The sequence below is a fragment of the Typopeltis vanoorti genome, chromosome 9 (genome assembly GCF_054136105.1).
Source record: "Typopeltis vanoorti isolate ZY-2024b chromosome 9, IOZ_Tvanoo_1.0, whole genome shotgun sequence".
Lineage (NCBI taxonomy): Eukaryota > Metazoa > Arthropoda > Arachnida > Uropygi > Thelyphonidae > Typopeltis > Typopeltis vanoorti.
In genome coordinates, this window is record NC_143557.1 from 139,074,244 (window position 1) to 139,096,897 (window position 22,654).

At 37.8% G+C, this 22,654-nt stretch overlaps 1 protein-coding gene across 4 annotated transcripts in view; it reads left to right on the forward strand.

Annotated features, from left to right (window-relative positions):
• Window positions 1-22,654, forward strand: part of LOC150103618 (proteolipid protein 2-like) — a 171,334-nt gene that overhangs the window by 138,141 nt on the left and 10,539 nt on the right. The window lies entirely within an intron of this gene.

Here is a 22,654-nt window from a genome sequence, read left to right on the forward strand (position 1 = left end):
GTATAAATTAAACATTAAAACAGAACTCGTAACATTACACACATGGAACATGTTGCGTTTATTAGTCATTGTTATGAGAGCACATTCTGTAGTTTTGAGCAAAATTAAATTCTGGCAGGCTGACTGATCCTATTAAGGTTTTCCATATGTCAGCTATTATCATTCCCTGGTTTCTGTTAAGATTTTCTCCAGAACGGAGGACTACAATGGCTTTGAAATTTCTACAACGGAAATCTTCTAAATAAGGCATGGAGCTGCTATCCTAATCAATGGTATGGTTAGTAATTGCAAAATGATGGGCTAGACCTGAGTTGTCTCTTCTGTTGTTATTAACATCTATATGTTCTTTTTTTCGGAATTCAACATCTGTCCTATTTAGACCACAAGCACATGGGATGTTGTATACTGCAGCCTGTTTGAAAAATGGATTAATGTCTTTTGGCGATCTTAAAATGATGGACAGTCTTGACCGGTTTAAACACAACGATGTTGAAAGGTTTAAAAAGTTTTGCGATCTTCTCGGACACTGTACCTGGATAAGGAATAACTAAGGATGAACTGTATTGAGTGATGGTAGGTTGTTGTTGTGTGTGGGGGGGGGAGATCTGTGAAGAATCTTGTTGATTAGATTCTTTGGATAGCCATTTTTTATTAATGTCTCTGATATATGAGTAATTTCATCATAGAGTTCTTTTTCTTCTGAGATGATGTTTGTAATTCTGTTTTTGAGCATATGTATTATGCTGAGCTTCTGGGAAATATGGTGAGTTTACTTGAAAGGAAGTAACGTCCAGTGTGCATTGGTTTGTTGTTGACTGTTAGTTTGATATGTTCATCTGCTAGTTTCTTGATTAGGGTGTCCAAAAATGGTAGTTGATTATCTTTTTCCAGTTCCAAAGTGAATTGTATTTTTTGATGAAAATAATTAATTTTGGTTAAAAAGTCCAAAAGAGCTGTTTTTGTGTCCCTCCAAATTATGAAAAGACATCTTCTTCATACCTCCACCACACTAAAGGTATTGGGTCTAATTTTGGGAGGATGTCTGTTTCTAGCTTTTCCATGATCTGCACAGGACAGTGAAAGGGGACTGCCCATAGTTAAGCCACTTAGTTACTCATATATCATTTCATTCCATTTGAAATAATTAGATTTAAGGTAGTGATTAAAAAGATGAGCCGTATCTTCAGGGAAGAGATTGTATAGGATACTGATAACTTCTTCTACTGGGATGTTAGTAAATAAAGATGTCACGGCCAAGCTAGCGAGAATGTCTGTATATAAGATTGAGATGTTTTTCAATAAAATGTTTTGAATTCTTAATGTAAGTGTCTGATTTTCTGATATGTCCTTTTAGGAGGCTGGAGAGGTGTTTGGACAATAAATATGTGGGAGCATTTCTTCCGTCGACGATCGGGCATAGGTGGAACTCCACTTTTGTAGACTTTCGGGACTCCATACAATCATGGCATCAGTGGGTGTAGTGTCTTCAGATTCCATTGCAAGTCTATGGACAACTAGTTATGTTCAGTAATAAGTTGTTAGTGTCCTTGTGGTTTTTCCATGTTGGGTCCGATTCTAATATGTGATACATTGATGGGTCTGATAGTAATTCTGCAATTTAAGTTTTTGTCTGCTTTTAAGATAGTTATTTGTTTATCCTTTTTCAAGTTTGAGAGAGTTCTTTTATCTTGGGGTGTTATGTTTAGGTTAGGTGGTTTGAAGTTGAAAGGATAATAGCACTTTTTAATCTATCGCAGATCATTTGCCATTGTGTCTGGAAAGGATGAGAGTGCTTTTTCTATGTTACTGATGATGTCAACCTTATGAATATGATCTGTGGCAATGGTGAAATTGAATCCTTCCTGAAGTATTTCAGTTTCTGGTTGTGTTAATATATGGTCCAAAAGGTTAACAATCACTTTTTCATCAGGGAAGCTTGGTCCTGAGTTGTAATACTTTTCATATAGTGTGTTGAATTTTTTTATTTGAGTTTTTTTACTAATTAGAAAAGCTTTGTTGAAACTGTTGTAAATCATCTTATCTAGAAGTGTCCATAAGTTGCTCTCTATGTTATTAGAAATAACTTCAAAAAGTCGGAAGCACAAAAGGTCTATTATGTTAAGTCTATTATGTGTTGTATTCTTTCACGTATAGGGCCAGGTATGCCTTAGATATATTCTTTTCGCTCTTCTTGAGTGGAATTTTTTCACTACACCCATTGTATGCCACTATTGTATGGAGCCCCGAAAGTCCATCAAAGTGGAGTTCCACTACGCCCAGACAGAAGAAATGCTCCCACATATTTATTGTCCAAACACCTCTTCAGCCTCCTAAAAGGACATATCAGAAAATCAGACACTTACATTAAGAATTCAAAGCACTTTATTGAAAAATTGAAAAACATCTCAATCTTAAAGACAGACATCCTCCCTAACTTGGATGTAGTATCTTTATTTACCAACATCCCAGTATAAGAAGTTATCAGTATCCTATACAATCTCTTCCCTGAAGATATGGCTCACCTTTTTCGTCATTGCCTCAAATCTAATTATTTTAAATCGAATGACATGATATATGAACAACTAAATAGCTTAACTATGGGCAGTCCCCTTTCGCTGCCCTCTACTGATCTGTTCATGGAAAAGCTAGAAACAGACATCCTCTCAAAATTAAACCCAAAACCTTTAGTGTGGTGGAACCTTTAGTGTCCCTCCTAATTATGTAGATGATATCTTCATAATTTGGAGGGACACAAAAACAACTCTTTTGGACTTTTTAACCAAAATTAATTCCTTTCATGAAAAAATACAATTCACTTTGGAACTGGAAAAAGATATTCAGCTATTATTTTTGGATACCCTAATCAGGAAACTAGCAGATGGACATATCAAACTAACAGTCTGCCACAAACCAGCACACACTGGACACTTCCTTCATTTCAAGTGAACTCACCATATTTCCCAGAAGCTCAGCATAATACATATGCTCAAAAATAGAGCTATGAACATCGTCTCAGAAGAAAAAGAACTCTATGTTGGGTAATTTCAATCTATGATGAAATTACTCATATATCAGAGACATTAATAAAAAATGGCATTCCAAAGAATCTAATCAACAAGATTCTTCATAGAAATAACATAACAACAACAACAACTTACCATCACTCAGTACAGTTCATCCTTAGTTATTCCTTATGCAGGTACAGTGTCTGAGAAGATCTCAAAATGTTTTAAACCTTTCAACGCCAGATTTGCATTCAAACTGGTCAAGATTGTCCGTCATGTTTTAAGATTGCCAAAAGACATTAATCCTTTTTTTCAAACATGCTGGAGTTGTACAACATCCCATGTGCTTGTGGTCTAAACTATATAGAAACAGACGTCGAAATCCGAAAAAAAGAACATATAGGAGATGAAAATAACAACAGGACAGACAACTGAGGTCTAGCCCATCACTTCGTGATTACTAACCATACCATTGATTGGGATAGCAGCTCCATGCCTTACCTAGAAGAAGATTTCCATTGTAGAAATTTCAAAGAAGCCATTGTAGTCCTCCGTTCTGGAGAAAATCTTAACAGAAACCAGGGAATGATAGTAGCTAACATATGGAAAACCTTGAGATCACTCAGCCTGCCAGAATTTAATTTCTCAAAACTACAGCTTGTGCCCTCATAACAGTGACTAACACAACAATCTCCATGCATGTAATGTTACTCTTTCTGTTTTAATGTTTAATTTATACAATAGTGTTACTCCATTTTCTCTGTGTTAGCCACTTTGAGTTTTTTTTTCTTACCGTTATAAGCCCTGAAGAAGCCAGACAGCCCCATCACTGAAACTTGTTGGTATTAGGCGTTTATAAATCATGGTCAATTAAAGATCAATATATATTTCAATTTAATTATAGGTAGGTAATATAATTATTTTTTGCATGTAATATATGATGTTGTATAACTGTAATTTATTAACTTATTTGTTACGTATAGACTCAGGGACTTTAATTTTCATTTACTCAGACTTCTACATTAAGTTTTAGTGCCATCATTTCTCAATAACCTTGCAATACTGATTCATTTGAAATTATACATTTTTATTTATAAATTATGCCTTTATATAGCCAGTATAGTAATCCCCTTTTTGTCACAATAAAGTCTGTTATCAAAAATGTAAAAAATAATTAAAGTTCATCATCATCATCATCATCATCAAATTCCTGACATGTACCCTTAAGGGGTGTATAGGATATGATAGTACTACAAGAAAAACTTACATCATTTTAAATTTTCATTTCAGTCTGTTACTTGTCAAAACTCCAACATTATCAGATCTTATATTTCTATCAACTAAGGCATTTTGTACCGTATCAATCCACCTATATCTTGGTCTTCCTCTAGGTCGTTTTCCTGCCGACCTGGCAGAGAACACTTGTTTTGCTAATCTTTCCTCGCCCATTCTGTTTAAGTGACCATACCACCTGAGATTAGCTCTGCTAACGCATTCCTGGATGCTGACGTCAAGTTCTTTACTAATATCCTCGTTTTTAATATAATATTGCCATTGATGCCATCTGTTCACGCCTTTAATCTTTCTCAGGACTCTCATATCTGCGGTCTCTAGTCTTTGGTCAAGTGTTTTACTTCTGACCCAGTTCTCAGATCCATATGTTTAAACTGGTTTGAACACTGTCTTGTATACAGCTAATTTAGTGTTCCGAACTAATTTCTCTCTTATTCCATATGAATTTATTCAATTGGCTGCCTACCATACCAGGTTTGCTGGTATGGTAGGCAGCCATATTGAATGAATATCAGTACATAATGAACATAATGAATATCAGTATGTTCATTTGCTCCTAAGTATGTAAAATTCTTAAGTTTTTTTCTATAGCATGCTAATTGGTTTTGGTATCTATGTAGCACTGATCCTTTATACTGTTTTGGCCACTTTTGCAATGTATCCTGTTAACTTCAATTCTCTGTCCACCACTATCATTCCCAGATCCTTAGCTTCATCACTTTGTTGTAGTGCATATTCAGAAATGTGATACATAGTTTAAATGATAAATATCAGTTAACTCGTATACATTTTTATTTATACTAGATGTATTTCCTGTACATGTTTCACTGTCTATGTGACTAACAGCATTGGGGCTAACAGCATATGTGGCATCTTACTTATTTCTTAAAATAAGTAAAAACTGACAAAAAAATTAAAGATTTTCCAACAGCAGTTAATAAGTTAAAAAGACTAGAATGATAGCTTAATCATGAGTATCATTAGGCATGTTACATGTAGTCTCTGCATTGTTGTGTAAACTCTGTATGTGATTGCTGGCATAGGAGAGGTCTTTAACATTATACATTCATTAATTAATGACTTCCAGATGTCGTGAAGGATCATTCCTTGATTTCTATTTAAGCTGTCTTTTGAGCGAATGACCCAAAGAACTCCTTGAACAATCTGCCAAAGTAATTCGCTTCTAAGTAGGGCATGGAGGATGCTTGCCAATTTACCATGTGATATTCTTTGAGGATGTGAGCTACAAGTCCACTTCCCCCCCCCCGTTTTGTTTTTAAAGTCATCTATATGTTCTTTGTTGTGGATTTCAAAGCATCTCCCAGTCTGACCTACATACATATTTCTGCAAGAACACAAAATCTTGTATACACCCAAATGTTTAAAAAATGAAACTTTGTCTTTAGGGAAGTGTAGAAAGCTTCGTAAGGTTACTCTCCCTCTCTTTCACATTGCTTTTTACTTGCTCAGATTCATTCTCTGCGCTCATTACTCTCACTTCCAGCAGCAGCTTTTCTAAATGACTCACACCAAACCATTCAAATGTAGTGCATCACTCTTATACAGTTCAATTCTTTCTTCAATCTCATTCCACACATTCACAAACTGGACTTCTTTGTCTTCACACATTTCCACTAACACATCATTCATAATTCTTGCTCTCTGCTTCATCTCATCACTGTCATACCTGGCAACACACTGACTACCTTTCCTGTCACACTATTATTTTTATCCAACAATCTCCTGATATCCAATGTTACATTTTCTTTGTTCTCAGTCACGTTATTTTTCTACTACCACTACCAACTTATTTGCTCACTTACTCTTTGTATCGATTGCTTCAATCACTATATTTATTTTACCTCCCAGAAAACAAAGTTTGTGCATCTTCTCATTTACCACCCCTCTAATAATTGAATGCCATACAGTGCCACTCATGAGTCTTTTGTTATCTCTTTCATACCGACATCATTTGTTCTTCACTCTTCCGTACATATCTACAATTCTCTTCATTTCACTCTGCAACCACCACATCTTCATTTGTTCAGCTTTAAAATTTTGTGCCCTTTTTTTTTCCATTATCATTCACCCTCGCTATTTTATCATCAGTCACACACAACTTGTTCACTGTCAATCCTGCTTGTCACCTTACTGTTAATTGCACTCTGTTTTTTAACATCAGTATTACCTACTTTATCGTTAATTGAACTCTTTGCTTCGCTATCACTTCCACACACACACACACACACACTGAACATTTTCGTATAATCTTCAACTGCCATGTCTGTTATGATATCATGTTCCATACTCATATTTAAATTATTCCAACTAATATTTAACCTGCAATATTTCTGATGCAGGTGATTTCCTACATACTCACATGCGTTCTTTTATCTTATTTAGCCTCTCTACATAAATATCTGGTATATCTTCCTATGCATACATACTACATTCACAACACCATACCATTTTTGAAATCTCAATGCTGTTCACTTTATTTATTTTCACATTCACCTATAATTTGCCATTCCTTCCATGTTGTATCAATGTGCTAACAAAAACAAGGAATTTGTGATAATATTGCTTAAGAAATTTTTCCAGACCCCACGTTCTACACTCAAATCGGCCAGCTGGCCTGGCTGGCCGAGTGGTTAGGGTATCCCTCTCCAGCCAAAAGGCTGCAGGTTCAAATCCTGCCATGGGCATGTATATTTGTGATAGTCTGTGGAGAAACTAGTGGTAGTGGTCGGCAGTAGATGGCACTGGGGTAGTTGCAGTCAGTTGGTGAATGAGTGGTGGAGACACAGTTGTAGAGCAGGTGCCCTTCCCCAACGAGTCTTTGGACTCTCGAGGTGCCAAATAATAATAATATCTCACCATAACACTCAATCTACAATTTAGACAATATCAGTACACATTTATATGTAAAATTTACTTATCTTGCTGCATCCCACATGATGAGCAGTATTTAACACATGCTACCTAGTGCAAATGTTTCATAGTATAAAAAAGAGAGAAAAGAGGGGGATCTAAGAGTTTGGTGGCTTAAGTGTTTGAATGTAAGAAATAATCATTTTCAGTTTCTGTTTAAGTGCATTAAAACTAGGACAAAATAATGAACATGCCATCAGTGTAATGCAGCCATATGATAGGTTATTTCATACTGCATGGATAGATCTACCCACTTGAAAGCATGGATATAGGCTTACTGCTTTCATTCCTTCTCTGCTTTCTGCTTAGCATCTCCAAAACCCTATAGTTGCATTATGTTGAAGTGTTTACTATTGTATTGAAACACCTAAGACTAATATTTATAATAGAAATTAAAAACAGCCACCACTTACTGTCTTTTTTTTTATGTTGGGCCTATACACAAGAGATTGGTTGATCAACCTATATTATGTTGGTACCATATATGGATAGGCCCACTATCCATAGTGGGCCTATACACAAGAGGTTGGTTGATCAACCTATATTATGTCATCATCATCATCATCAAATTCCTGCCATGTACCCTCAAGGGGTGTACAGGATATGATAGTACTACATGAAAAAAATTACATCATTATTAATTTCCTATCTACAATTTTCCTCCAAATCAGTCTGTTACTTGTCAAGACTCCAACATTATCAGATCTTATATTTCTATCGTCTAAAGCACTTTGTACCGTATCAATCCAAATATATCTTGGTCTTCCTCTGGGTTGTTTTGCTGCCAACCTGGCAGAGAACACTTGTTTTGCTAATCTTTCCTCGCCCATTCTGTTTAAGTCACCTGAGATTAGCTCTGCTAACGCATTCCTGGATGCTGACAATGTCAAGTTCTTTCCTAATATCCTCATTTTTAATATGATATTGCCATTGATTCCATCTGTTCATGCCTATAATCTTTCTCAGGACTCTCATATCTGTGGTCTCTAGTCTTTGGTCAAGTGTTTTACTTCTGACCCAGCTCTCAGATCCATAGGTTAAAACTGGTTTGAACACTGTATTGTATACAGCTAATTTAGTGTTCCGACTAATTTCTCTCTTATTCCATATGAATTTATTCAATTGACTTCCCACCATACCAGCTTTGCTGATTCTGTTGTCTATTTCTATATTTAATTTACCATCTTCAGTAAAAATCGTGCCTAAATAGCTGAAATGTTTTACTTGTTCCACAGGTTCTCCATTCACAACACAGTTGACATTTTCAATGATTCTGCTTATTTTCATTGTCTTTATCTTTTTATTGCTGACCTTCATACCATATCTATTACAACAGCTATTCAATTTAGTCAGAGAATCTTGCAGACTTGTAGCGGATTTATTTAGAAGTATAACATCATCCACATAAAGCAAAGAGCTGACATTAAATCTCCAATTTTGATATCAGGTTTAATACCACTTTTCTTCATAATGTGATCCATATAGATAATGAATAACAGAGGAGATAATGTACATCATTGTCTCACACCAGATTTAAACCATCTTCCTGTACTTCCTTCAATTCTAACTGCTGACTTACAACTCAAATAAAGACTAAGTATTGCTTGATATAATGCCCCATTGACACCATATAACTGCAGCGTATTGAATAGCTTCTCTCTTGGCACCTTGTCATATGCCTTTTCCAAATCGACAAAACTTAAATACAGATCTTTGTTATATTCCCATGCTTTCTCGACTATTTGTCGTAAAGTGAAGATCTGATCCTGACAGCCTCTATTTGGCCTGAATCCAGCTTGTTCTTCACCAAGCTTTTCTTCCACATTTCTTCTCAACCGTTTCTCGAGTATACTTGCATAGATCTTGCCAGGAACACTCAGGGAAATACCTCTGTAATTCTCACATTCAGTTTTATTTCCCTTTTTATATATGGGTACTATGAGAGCTCTACTCCAATCATCAGGAATTCGTCCATCTGTCCAGGCTTTCCGAACTATGCAGTGCAGCCACTGTAAGACTCTTATACCACCATACTTCAGCATTTCTGGTCGAATATCATCTACTCCTGCTGCCTTTCCACATTTCAAGCCTTTGATGGCTTTTTCTACTTCAAGTATGGATATGTATTCCTGACTGCATGCCTGGTGAGTGTTTTTTACCACTGTGCTATCATCACTGCTTGTTTCATTTAGCAGTTTTTCAAAGTAATTACTCCATACTTCAAGGATATCTTTTTCTCCCGTTTCCATCTCTAATTCCTTTTACGGCACTCTTTCCTCCATTCTTAAGCTTCTTCAACAACCTCCAGAATATTTTGCCACCTTCTTGATATTTATTTTCTATATTCTTGCCAAAGTCCTCCAATGACTTGTGTTTAACTAGTTTTACACAGTGTTTAGCATTCTTGCATTTGTCTCTATATTCTCTAAGAGCACAAGCTGACTTATTTGACAGGAACTTTTGGTATGCTTTCTTCTTTTCCTTCACTGCCTCTTTAACTTCCTGTGTCCACCAGGGAGTTCTGATTTTTTTATCCTTACAGACAACCTCACCACATGCCTCTGGCAGAATCAATCAATGTTTTCTTCAGAGTTTGCCACTGAATCTCCAAGGTTTGATTCCTGTTCTCAAACTCTTTCATTTTTTCTTCAATAATCTTTGCGTATTTTAGTCTACAGTTCACATCTGAGAGCTGCTCAACTTTTATTCGCTTTAAAACTTTCTTACATGTTATTCTTTTCAATATGAAATTCAATTTTATCCTGCTCAAGACTAAATAGTGATCACTTCCAATTTCAAATCCTCTGTACACTCTGGTGTCCTGCACCAGGGAGAAAACATCACTATCAACAATAACATAGTCAATGAGACTTTTCTTATTCCTAGCCTCTTCTCTCCATGTGAATTTGTGCACATTTTTATGTTGGAACATGGTGTTAGTAATAACCAGTCCATGTCCTGAGCAGAAATCCAACAGATATTTCCCATTATTATTAGCTTTGCTATTTTCTCCAAATTTTCCCAAAATATTTTTGTATGTCTCACAATCGTTTCCTAATCTGCTATTTAGATCCCCAACAAGGACCAACTTTTCATTTTTCATTGTGTCAGTTGCTTTTTTCTAAAGCCTCATAAAATTCCTCCACTTCTACCTTAGTAGAACCTTCTGTGGGACCATAGGCACAAATAAGTCTCTTTGTCCAGTTCCCCATTCTCATATTTGCCCAAATTACTCTACTTGAGACTGACTGCCATTGAAGAAGATTAGCCTCGTGTTTTGTGTTGAATACTATGGCTACTCCTTCTTTTCCTTGATTGTCATTGCCTGAATATAACATTTGGTATTTATTGCTCAGAAAGATCTCACCAGTTTTGGTCTTTTTTGTTTCAATCACCCCTAGTATGTCGATCTGGTACTTATCTAATTCCTCAGCCAGCTCCATTTCTTTGCCATTCAGGCTTCTTACGTTGATAGTACCGATCTTTAACTCTGGTGATGTTGAGTTGGGGTTTGTTTTCAGATTTGTTCCAGTAGCTGACTTTTCGCTGTTTGCCCTGGTTCCCTGGCGAAAACAACGGGGGCTTTGTTTAACCAGACGATGCCCCAGCCGGCATGAAATTTTGTCATGTTGTACCATCATTTTTTTATTTTGGTTTAACCAATAAGAATGCAATTTGGTCGGCTAAATCCCAAATTGCCAGCCCATCCTCGTCCATTCAGTATCCAAATAGATACCCAACAGGGTGCACCACGAGAAGGTGAGGATTGGACATTAGGTCAGAAGCCCTAGTCGGTTCTCCGCATTCCTTTAAAGGCTATGTGAAGGTCTCCTCTCAGTTATATAGCTTTGACCCTTAAGCACCCCTATATTATGTTGGTACCATATATGGATAGTGGGTTGAGAAAGGAGAAACTTGTTTACATTTGATTTAAAAGTTTGCATATTGTATTTCTTTTAGGAGTTTTTAGGAAGCTTTTAGGAGTCCCACTCCAAATGTGAGAGAAGTATTTGATAGCTGGCATATTTGTGACTTGTATAAGTTTAACAGCTGTTTAGAGGTGAAGTAACGTTTTGAGAGAAAGAGAAATCCTAATTTTTTGGATTTTATGTTGGAGGTTTAATGGACTTTTTTACAGCACTCACAAAGAATTAAAATAGAATTTAATAATTCCTATATTTCGTCCTAGTCACTAGGACATCTACGGGGATTACAAAGACAATTAATGTAACATGCACGCAAAAACTTACAATACTAAGCCCAACCACGTGGGTGACAATAAAGTCCTATCTAGGTGGAGCGCCCTCTAAGGGCAGTTGTAGGTGGCCTGGAATGTAAGGTGGGACCTCTGGCGATGACTGTTTCCCAAATCTTCGGAAGCTTAATGCAACCGTATTTGTTAAGATTTGGTTGGTTTTTGAGAGCTGCTGCTGCTTCTAAGAAAAGTCTCTCTTTCTTGAATTTGCTGTGGTGGAGCATGGTGGTGGTTTTTTTCCATGATACTCTGTGGGTGGTGTCCAAAACATTCAGGCTTGGCTGACCATGTTTTGGACACCACCCACAGAGTATCATGGAAAAAAACCACCATGCTCCACCACAGCAAATTCAAGAAAGAGAGACTTTTCTTAGAAGCAGCAGCAGCTCTCAAAAACCAACCAAATCTTAACAAATACGGTTGCATTAAGCTTCCGAAGATTTGGGAAACAGTCATCGCCAGAGGTCCCACCTTACATTCCAGGCCACCTACAACTGCCCTTAGAGGGCGCTCCACCTAGATAGGACTTTATTGTCACCCACGTGGTTGGGCTTAGTATTGTAAGTTTTTGTGTGCATGTTACATTAATTGTCTTTGTAATCCCCGTAGATGTCCTAGTGACTAGGACGAAATATAGGAATTATTAAATTCTATTTTAATTCTTTGTGAGTGCTGTAAAAAAGTCCATTAAACCTCCAACATAATGTCCTCACAGCACTTAAGCCTCTACACAAGAGTAATTTTTTGGAAGCTGAGGAATGCAATGGTTGTGATGTGTTTATGCCAGGAGAGGCCTGATGTCAGGGTAATTCCAAGAAGAGAAATCTCATCTTGTCTGGAAATTTCAGTGTTTTCAAAAATAATATTGAGGGAAAATGGTTCTTTTTTTGTAAGAAATACGACAGAACTTGGTTGTTATCTGAGTCCCATTGAAGGATGGCTTCGAGGTCAGAATTGAGGGCAGTGGTGGTTGAAGTGAGTTGTGTAGAGTAAGGTTTGTCAAATGAAAGGGAGGAGTGCAATGTGCTGTCATCTGCAAAACTGTGTATTGAGTTCGAGGTCAACTGAAGTAGGTCATTAATATACAGAAGGAAGAGGGTTGGTGAGAGAACAGAACTTTGTGGAACCCCAGCATTAGTTGGATGGTGAGAGGATAGGTAACCATCTACTATAAAATGTAGTCTGTGTCCAGACAGAAAGCTGGCAGTCCAACTGCGGAAGTTCTGAGACAGTCCAAAATGATGGAAGTTTGCTTAGTAAGCCTTTGTGCCAGACCCAGTCAAAAAAAAGCCTTGGAGATAATCAAGTGCAACTACTTGAGATTTATCAAATTTCTCCATGGCATTTGTCCAGAGATGGGTGATGTATGAGAGGAGATCTCCTTTTGACCAGCAGCGACAGAGTCCAGTAAAATCTCTTGAGAAATTTTATTGATTAAATTTTTGAGATCAATTTTACAGAGGTTTCCGAACATATAAAAAATAGAGATCATAATGTAGTAAAATAAATGTTATACTTCTACTGTTAAAATGCATAAATTAATGTATATTGAAGTATGTGTAAAACAGAAAGTAAGGGATTCACCCAGATTATAGTGATGATGAAGTAAAAACAAAAGTTTGCAAGGTCATGTGAATATAGAAATATGCCCCCAAGAATGGAGGGAGCCGAAGTGACATCATCGTGCTCACGGGTAATCCTGGAAACTATATCGTGGAGAACAAAGAAGTAGAAACAATATAAAAGAGAGCTAAAACACTCACTCGGGGCTCTCGATTTTTTTTGTCTCCAGATTTTGGTTCCAGGTACATGACCCCAGGTGAAAAGAGGCGAAGCTTTTAATTTCAATGTATTTCCTAAGGAAATACATTGAAATAACAAGCTACGAGAGTGTGGTTACCTGTTAGAAATCGCGGTGACTTTGGCAGTTCCATTCCAATTTTGCAACGGAAAATCAACCTAAGCTTTCATGAAAACTTCTACAGCAGAACTGCCAGGATCGTCCAGGCAACAGCCAGTACCCAGGAAGAAGACAAAACGTCAAGCTAAATTAGCTAAAGTTTGTTCAAATTGATTGAGCTGTGTTTATAAAAGTAAATGTAAGTAAGCACTACTTTGTTAATGTCTTAAAAGCTTGTGCATGAGAATTGTGTGTGTGTGTGTGTGTGTGTGTGTGTGTGTGTGTGTGTGTGTGTGTGTGTGTGTGTGTGTGTGTGTGTGTGTGTGTGTGTGTGTGTGTGTGTGTGTGTGTGTGTGTGTGTGTGTGTGTGTGTGTGTGTGTGTGTGTGTGTGTGTGTGTGTGTGTGTGTGTGTGTGTGTGTGTGTGTGTGTGTGTGTGTGTGTGCTTACAGGAAATTGTTAGTATTTAGTTAGTTAATAAGTTGCGGCAATGAAAGGGAAAACGAATGTTAACCTCTATGTGTAGTGAACAAAGTTTAGCTAAGTGTAACATAAGAGGCACCTACCTGTCTAATTTAGATATCTAAGCATTGTGACAGGGTTAATTAAGTGTGTATAATATTCTGCCACATGCCTACTGTGTATGTGTTAGGCCTTAGAGAGTTAATGTCTCCTATTAGTCTGTGCATTGTACCATTTTACTAGGTTAAAATAATATGTTTTGTTTGTGTAACTATCTTGCCTGATCTATTTGCCAATGCACTGTCTCCAAAAAAATTAGTGATTAGTGAACCTGCAAGCCTGTTTAATTAATAAGAATTGCCATGACTAGCTATAAAGGTTGTGTATGTTAAATTTGATCTTGCATATGTTCCATACTTAAATTCTCAAGCTATATATATAATTTATATATAATATATGCCGGCCTATTTGGCCGAGTGGTTAGCGTATCCACTCTCCAGCCAAAAGGCTGTGGGTTCGAATCCCACCGTGGGCTTGGATGTTTATGATTGTCTGTGAAAATACTATTGGTGGGCTGTAGATGGTGTTGGTGTAGATGTGGTGGAGATAGAGAGTTGTAGAGTAGATGCCCACCCTCGATGAGTCCTTGGACTCCCTGAAGGTGTCAAGTAATAATAATAATAATAATAATTTAGAATGGTGCAGTCGTTAAACAAATAAATTTTTCTAAATTGCATAGTTTGAGAGTTGGTAACCTGTTTATCGTGGATAGACTAATAACAGAGGTCATTCACTAGCAGTGTGGACATGAATTTTTATTTATTTATTCATATGGAGTTTCCTCCCCCATCCCTATTGGGGCAAGTTGAGCCCCCTCATGGGGGGTTAAGTATTTATGGCTGTAGATCTGTGTGTTCATGGGGACAGTTTGCCTGCTTGCGAGATGAAAAACCCTGCTGTCCTCACCCAAGACCGGCTAACTTGGCTATGGCTGAGGAAGATCCTTAAGTTCCTCACGTCGGCGACGGGAATCGAACCCAGGACACTCCTTTCCCAGGCATATGGTTGCGAAGCACAAAGCCACTAGGCTAACCATCGGATGTGGACATAAAGAAGATTATAAAGGTTAACAGTGAGGTCTATATTAAGCAGATTATAGTTTTATTTGAGTGAAGTAGAAGAAATGTTAGGCCTAAAATGCACATGTAAAAGGAATAAAAGGTGCAGTTGATAGCAACATAAGGTTGATAATAGAATATTAGAATATATGTACAATGGCACAGCTGACATAAAATTTTACATCCCTACTGGTAGTCTCTTAATAGCTGGGTGTCTTCAAGATAGTGTAGGAATTGAGAATTGAGTTTTCTCCATCACTTTAGATAGGACTGAGGTGAGCGAGATAGAGCGGTAGTTTAGATGACAGTGTTGTCACACTTCTTAGGAATGGGTTGAATATAGACCATAATAAATTTAGTTTAATTCTTTATCCAAGTGTGTGCAAACAAAGTTTGCGCCTGAAAGTATCTTCAGGACTGGGGTAAAGTGGTACAACACCGGGCAACTCCATGCAAAGGTGGGGCAAGCTACCAACACTCCTATCTCAGTATCTCCCATAATGCAAAACACATCTCCTTGCGGATATGTATAATGTTATGCATTAAGGGAAGGGCCACTAACCAGACTAGTTTCGACCTTTGTTGAGGTCTCTTCAGTGGGAGCCATGGTGTTGGTAGTTTTGTAGTGTTGGTAGCTTGCTCCACCTTTGCAAGGAGTTGCCTGGTGTTGTACCACTTTATCCCAGTCCTGAAGATACTTTCAGGCGCAGTCTTTGTTTGCACACACTTGGATAAAGGATTAAACTAAATTTATTATAGTCTGACCAAGTGAAAAATAAACTTTCAAGAATATAGACCAATTTGCTTTGGGATATATACCAGTGGAGTAAGAGAGGTATGTACAGGTGGCATAGGAGCGGAGTCAGTTCTAGTGCAGAAACCTTCAGGACAATTGGGGGAATGCCATCAGGGCCAGGAGATTTTTTGTGTCTAATTTAGACAATAGGTTTCTGATCTCCTTCTAACAAAAGACTATAGGGAAATAGTGTAGTTGGAATGACTGGGGGGCTAATTGCCATTGTCAGTTATGCATGCATTGGAGGCAAAGTGTGAAGCCAGGAGATTAGCTTTTTCTGTAGGTGATGATGCAATAGAGCATATGATAAAGGTGGTAATAGTATAGGGCAAAAGCTACGACCATTTGCTTTGACAAGAGACCAAAAGGCACAGTTGCCATTTGGGCAGGTTGCAAGTTTCCCTTTTTGCCCATTTAAATTCTGTTTTGGAAGCATTGATAATTTTCTTGCATCGGTTTTGGGCTTTATTATTATTATTATTATTTAGGCCTCCAAGGAGTCAAAAGACTCATCGCAGGAGGTCCTTTCTAGGAAACACAAGTCTATCAAGACTCGATGTGGCTGGTCCCCCTCAGGAATTACAAGTCTATCATACCACTCCTTAAACTCATTGACCGTTCTCGCTCTCACCACTATCAGGCAATGCATGCCACGGTTCAACCACCCTCCATGCAAAGAAACCACTCCTCACCTCTTGCTCACAGTTTGCTTTTGTAACTTCCAGGGATGGCCCCTTGTCATCACTCCTTCCCTAAGGGCTTTAGTATAAGCACTGAAGGTGGATGGAGTTCTTGATTTGAGCCAGTTATGGTATGCTTGATTTTTCATTTGAACAGCCTTGGCACATCTTTTGGAGAACTAGAGTTTAGATAGGGGATGGCAATTCATGCCAGTGGGGATTATTTTGGTGATACGTTCGGTGCATATGTTTGGATTGAAAGACTGGAAACAATAGTCCAACCATGGGAATGAAGCATAGTAGTCTTGGAGGCTGTCCTACTTGGCACTGTTATAATGCCAAACTGCTCTTGTGTGGGAGTGACTGTGTAAGTGTTGTTGCATTAAGGAGGGGATGAGCATGTGGGGATGAAATTGTGGTCAGAATTACCCAAGGGGCTCACTGCGTATTTGGAAGGATCATTGGTAAGGAAGGGATCTAGGGTATTTGGGGAGTGGTTCGGGTTATCTGGTATTCTGGTTGGCATGTGAAGAATTTGTGTAAGGTCATTAGTGATGAAAAATGGTTCAGCATCTACCTGCAAGATCTGTACAACTGGAGGAGGAAAGCCAGTTGGTGTTATGGACATTAAAATCTCCTAGGAGGATGATTCCACTGTTAGGAGAGTGGGACTAGAGAAAATCAGTTTATAAGGAGAGGAAATTAAAGAGCTCAGAGTGGTTGTGACATTAAGAGAGCAATTGAGACAGTAGATGAATTTGACTGAGTGGGGAAGGGTTTTTTAACTGCTCTACCGGCTGAGGTAGATGAAATAGTGAGACTAACTTGCACTTCTTATCCATGTTATTCAATAGGTTTTACAGAATCATATCTAGATTTATCTGGACATATATATATGTCCTGGCCAGTTGGGATTTTAACTAAAGAAGGTCAAAGTTTGGTAATTCTAGGTTAGGTGCACTCTGGACGGGTATGTCACAGTGGATATATGTGCAGATGCTACCCTTGGATCGAAAGGAGCTAAATAGTGTGTAGTTTGGAAGGTTGAAATGGATAGTGATGGGAGAGGTGAGATTTGAGTTTCTGCTAAAAAGAGTAAGTGGGGTTTGGTGAAGTGGATATGCAAGGATATGCGAGGCATGTATTTGACTGCAAGGGTCTTGCACATTTACTATGCATTTCCTGCATACTGTCTACTTGGTGGCTACTAGTGGCGTCACTTGATTTTTGCACTTGTTTGTAGTCTATGATCCAACTGTTGTCTCCATCTTGGCATTTTTCTTCAAGTTGTCTTCGAAGTTGGCGTTTTAGTTCCCAATGGGTGAATGTTAAGTCAGGTCGAGTATTTATGAACGATTGAGGAGCAAGTGTCCTTTAACTTGTTGTTTATTGTCATTATTAATTTGGATGCACTTATCAGTGTGTCACAGGTTGCTTTCAGGAGATGTGGAAAGTTTGTTCCATCCTTTCTTTTGTTTATGGTGTCCGAAATGGTGGAATTTGATGATGTTTCTGGGATCAAAGTTGCATTCTCCTGCAAATTTGCGGACATCTTCTTTTAATGATTTACCATTTTCTTTGAGGAAGTTCAAAATAACGGCATTAAGTTTCTTGTTTTTTCGGCCTTGATTAACTTGTGTACCACTGATGCAATTAGGTTGCAGAGTTCGTTAGCAGCAAGGGTGCACTTGCGATCAGGCACTGGTCATCGAGTATCTTGAGCTTATTTTCGCCCACATACAAATTAGCCAAATATTTAGCAAAAGTGCTTTTCCAATACTATTTCAATCATAGTATTAAGGTAGGCGTTGTTCAAGGTTTTAGACTCATTTGCCTAAGTTTAGTGGCTGTTTTATGGAAGAAGGCATATCAAACAGAAGAAAGGCATTGAGATCGATAAAAAAAAACTTTTGCGCTGATTCATCTATATTTGTGCAGGAAGCATGTAGCCAGTGGCAACAGAAATTGCATAATATACTTTTTTTTTCCTGTAACTTCAGTTTTACAACTGCAATACTTCATATTGTCATTCTGTTTTCTGTTTGTTGGTGATCGACCCCACTATGCTGAGAAGACTCGAGGTACTCTTTCATTGTTGACCTTTGTTGCCATCATCTTTACTCTGTATGGTAGCCATAGTGGTGCTTTCATGTGGCTGTTTTTTAATTGTAAAGATAACTGATTTGATTGACTATCAGTACTTACAAGTTGTGCAGAAGTAATCAGCTCCTTTAGTACCCTCTGTTAGTTTTCCATTTACTGATTATTTTGCACGAAACACACTTGCAATAACGATAAAATGCGGGAGCACAAATTTAATGTAGCTTATTCTTAGATGCCACCTATCAGATGTCAATGATACTTTAGTCACCTGAGTTTTAGTTGACTCTCTCTTTCTCATGCTTTTTAACAACACACTTAACAGATTCCAGAATATTAACTTACACCATCATATTAATACTTATCTTACAGATGTAAGTTATATTAATATAACTTATTAGTTATATTAATATATACCTTAAACCTAAGGTGTATAATTTATATATGACTCACACGTGTAATTTAATATAGAATGTTAACTTACACCTACAGAAAATAAATAAATAAATGCAGAGTAGTAAACACATACACTGACGTAGTCATTCACTCCAATGATATCATGCTCCAAAATGAATTAAAGTACATCTAAAAAATTTTACTAGTATTGCATACGGTCCTACCAAAATGATATTCTTGGCCACAACTGTGCTCTTGCACCTAAAAAAAAAAAAAAATTCCTACATAAGAAATTATGATTAAGATTAATGTGGGATTCTTAGCCTTCCTATCCATATTGCCAATGATGTCATGCTGGCCAATGTACTGACTCAAGCAAAACCTCCAAAAAGTAACCTCTCTTATGAAGAATATGAAGTGCTATTGGAAATCAAAAAGAAGAATAAAATAATAATTACTACATCTGATAAGGGAAATGCTACATTAGTTCTAAATTACTGTGAGTACACATTAAAACTTGCTTCTTTGCTTAAAGATCACTCAACCTACCTTCCCCTTAGACAATGAACCTACCGATACATAGATCAGACTAGTCCACAGACATCTAAAAAAAGGTTCTTCTGGCCTGTTAAAGTTACTAATAAAGTAAAACCATATAATTCTAGACTCCCCCCCCCTCTACCTCCACCACATATATGGATTACCTAAAATTCATAAACAGAATGTGCTACTATGCCCAATTGTAGATGCTGTCAATTCACCCACATACATATTAGCCAAATATTTAGCAAAAGTGCTTTTCCAATATACTGGCACCCCCCCCCTCCACACACACACTAAAAAAACTCAGCCCACTTTAAATCCAGTATAGTAAACCTCACACTCTAACACAATGACATTATTGTCAGTTTCAATGGCTCCTCTCTATTTACTAATGTCCCGCTTAAGGACGCTTTAGACCTTATTCAAACTAAATTGCCTCCTGATATTTCAGCATTGTTTAAGTTCACTATGAGCTCTGACTATTTCATTTGGCAAGGAAATTCTGCAAACAAATAGAGAGGACTGCCATGGGCTCTCTGCCCCCCCCCCTCACTCCAGCTGATTTCTTCATGGAAACATTTGAAGAGAAAGCTTTAAACTCTGCCCCATATGGACCCATTTTTTGACGATGTGTTCTCCATTTGGCAGCATGGCCCTGACGTTCTCAACATATTTCTAACACATCTAAACAATCAGTATCCCAGGATTCAATTCACATTAGAAAAAGAAGATGGCAACAGTCTCCTGTTTGTAGGTATTTTAATTACACATCAGCCTGATGGATATTTACCATTCTCTATTTACAGAAAACTCGCACATGCTGGTAGATATATTCACAGTTGCACCACCCTCCCAATAGTATGGAATTTTTAAAACTTTATATAACAGAGCTAAATTAATTAATTCAGATGATAGTGCTCTCTCTCTCTCTCTCTCTCTCTCCACATTCACAAAATCTTCTTAGCCAATGGCTACAATTCCTACCATATCCAAAAATATTAAAACCCCAAACCTACACACCCTCTTCCCCTCTCAAGAACAGACACTACACCAAAGCTATCACTATTCCACATATCCAAAACATATGTGAAAAAAAAAATACAACCTTTCAACCACTTACCAACCATATAAAAAAATTAGCAACCCTTATCCACTTCACCAAAGACCCAGCCACATTCCCTAGACCTGCCAGGTACTCACCATATGCCTTGTTGTTGTAAACTATCCTGCAATGGCCAAACAGGCAGGACAGCCAACATTGAATTGCTGAACATAAGGACTATATCTGTTTTCACCACTATAGCACTCTACTCCATTGCAGCAAATATAAATACGAAAGACTTTTCCTTGAATCTGTTTCTGACTAAGGGTATTTTACACTACCTTAGTCAGAAACAGTTGATGAATTGCTTTTCAAATACCTCAGTTACATCCTCTACAGCCATTATTAACTACCATTTTAATCCATTAACATGCAGTATGTTAGTGTTTTTCATCCATTGTGATGCTGTATATATTTGTGTGTGTGTGTCATACACGTACTGCACTTTTGCAGTACGTGTCCTAACAACCAAATCACATTTACAGTGTTTTTTGTACTCCTCATGCAATTGATTATTACCATTTATCTTGTGCTGTCTCCATAATGCTTTTTTCTTCCTAATTGCATGTTTAATCTCCTGATTCATATATTTTGCACCTTCTTTCACTTTTTCACCTCCTTATTTCATCTTTTGACTTTTGAAATACATTTATATAATTCCATCTGTCCCTTGAATGCATCCCATATGTTAACATCTTTCTTCCCATGCAGCTCCACAAACTTACCATTCATGATGTTTCACTTGCCATGCTCATTATTGTGATATCTGCAACTACCTTTCCTACCACACTATAGTTTTTCACTTTCCTCAATAATCTGACATCCTCTGAGATTACATTAGAGGATTAGAGAACATTGTTTTCACTAGAGTTCTATGTTATAGCACTGTTTCTTGATAATCCTTCTGCATTGGGGGGGGGGGGGTAGTTGAGACTTAGGAGTCATATAGGGGTTAAGCAGTGATAAAGGTGATTGGGCAAGTATAGTTGAGAAATCATAATAACAGATGGCTTGGGCAGAACAGGTTATAGACCTTAAAACTGAACTGACGTGTTTATTTACAAATGTCAGGAGCATCAGAAATAAGGAAGATGAAATTTTTTCACTGATTTAGTTTATTCATCCAAAAACTATTGGAATGAGGTTGAAGGAGGATGATATCCTGACAAGAATAGAAATGGAAGGGGTGCAACATTTTTTGTGAGAATAGAAACGACAAGAAAGGAGGGGAAGTGCTACTAATGATAGCAGGGGAATTATGTCCACATAAGGTAGACATGAAAGAAGGAAATTGTGGCAGTGTGGTGTGAGGTGGAGGTTGACAGGAAGAGGCTATGTGGAGATAAAGAGATGTAAAAGCAATTTGTGTTAGTGAGCAAAGGAAGGGTGATTATTATTATTATTATTATTATTATTATTATTATTCAGGCCTCCAAGGAGTCAAAAGACTCATCGTGGGAGGTCCTTCCTAAGACATAAAGTCTGTCAAGACTCATCGAGGGGAGGTCCCCCCCCTGAGAAACACAAAGTCTATCATACCATTCTTTAAACTCACTGACCGTTCTCGCTCCCACCACTCCATCAGGCAATGCATTCCACAGCTCAACCACCCTCCACACAAAGAAACCACTCCTTACCCTCTTGCTCACAGTTTCCTTTCGTAATTTCCAGGGATGGCCTCTTGTCATCACTCCTTCCCGCTGATCAACCAAGTATCCATTCCCACAAGAGGCCACCCCTGCTATCATCCTCCCTGGGACACACTGACTCGTTCAGAACAGCAATCTCTCCAGATGCCTACGTCCTTCCTCATTCAAATGTAAACAGTCTCTCGCATACAACTCCTCTCTTTCCTCAAACGCACTCCAAGCATCCACATATACCAGTCCTCTCTTGTCACACATTCTCGCTATTATGCCATTCAATATCACCACTCTTCTGCTCAGCTCATCATTATCATACCTAGGCAACACGCACACTATTTTTCCTCTCTCTGTCTTCTTCCGTACAGTCTCAAGCAAAAATCTCATATCTCTCGCTGCCCGACTTACATTACCACTCAAGTCATCCGTTC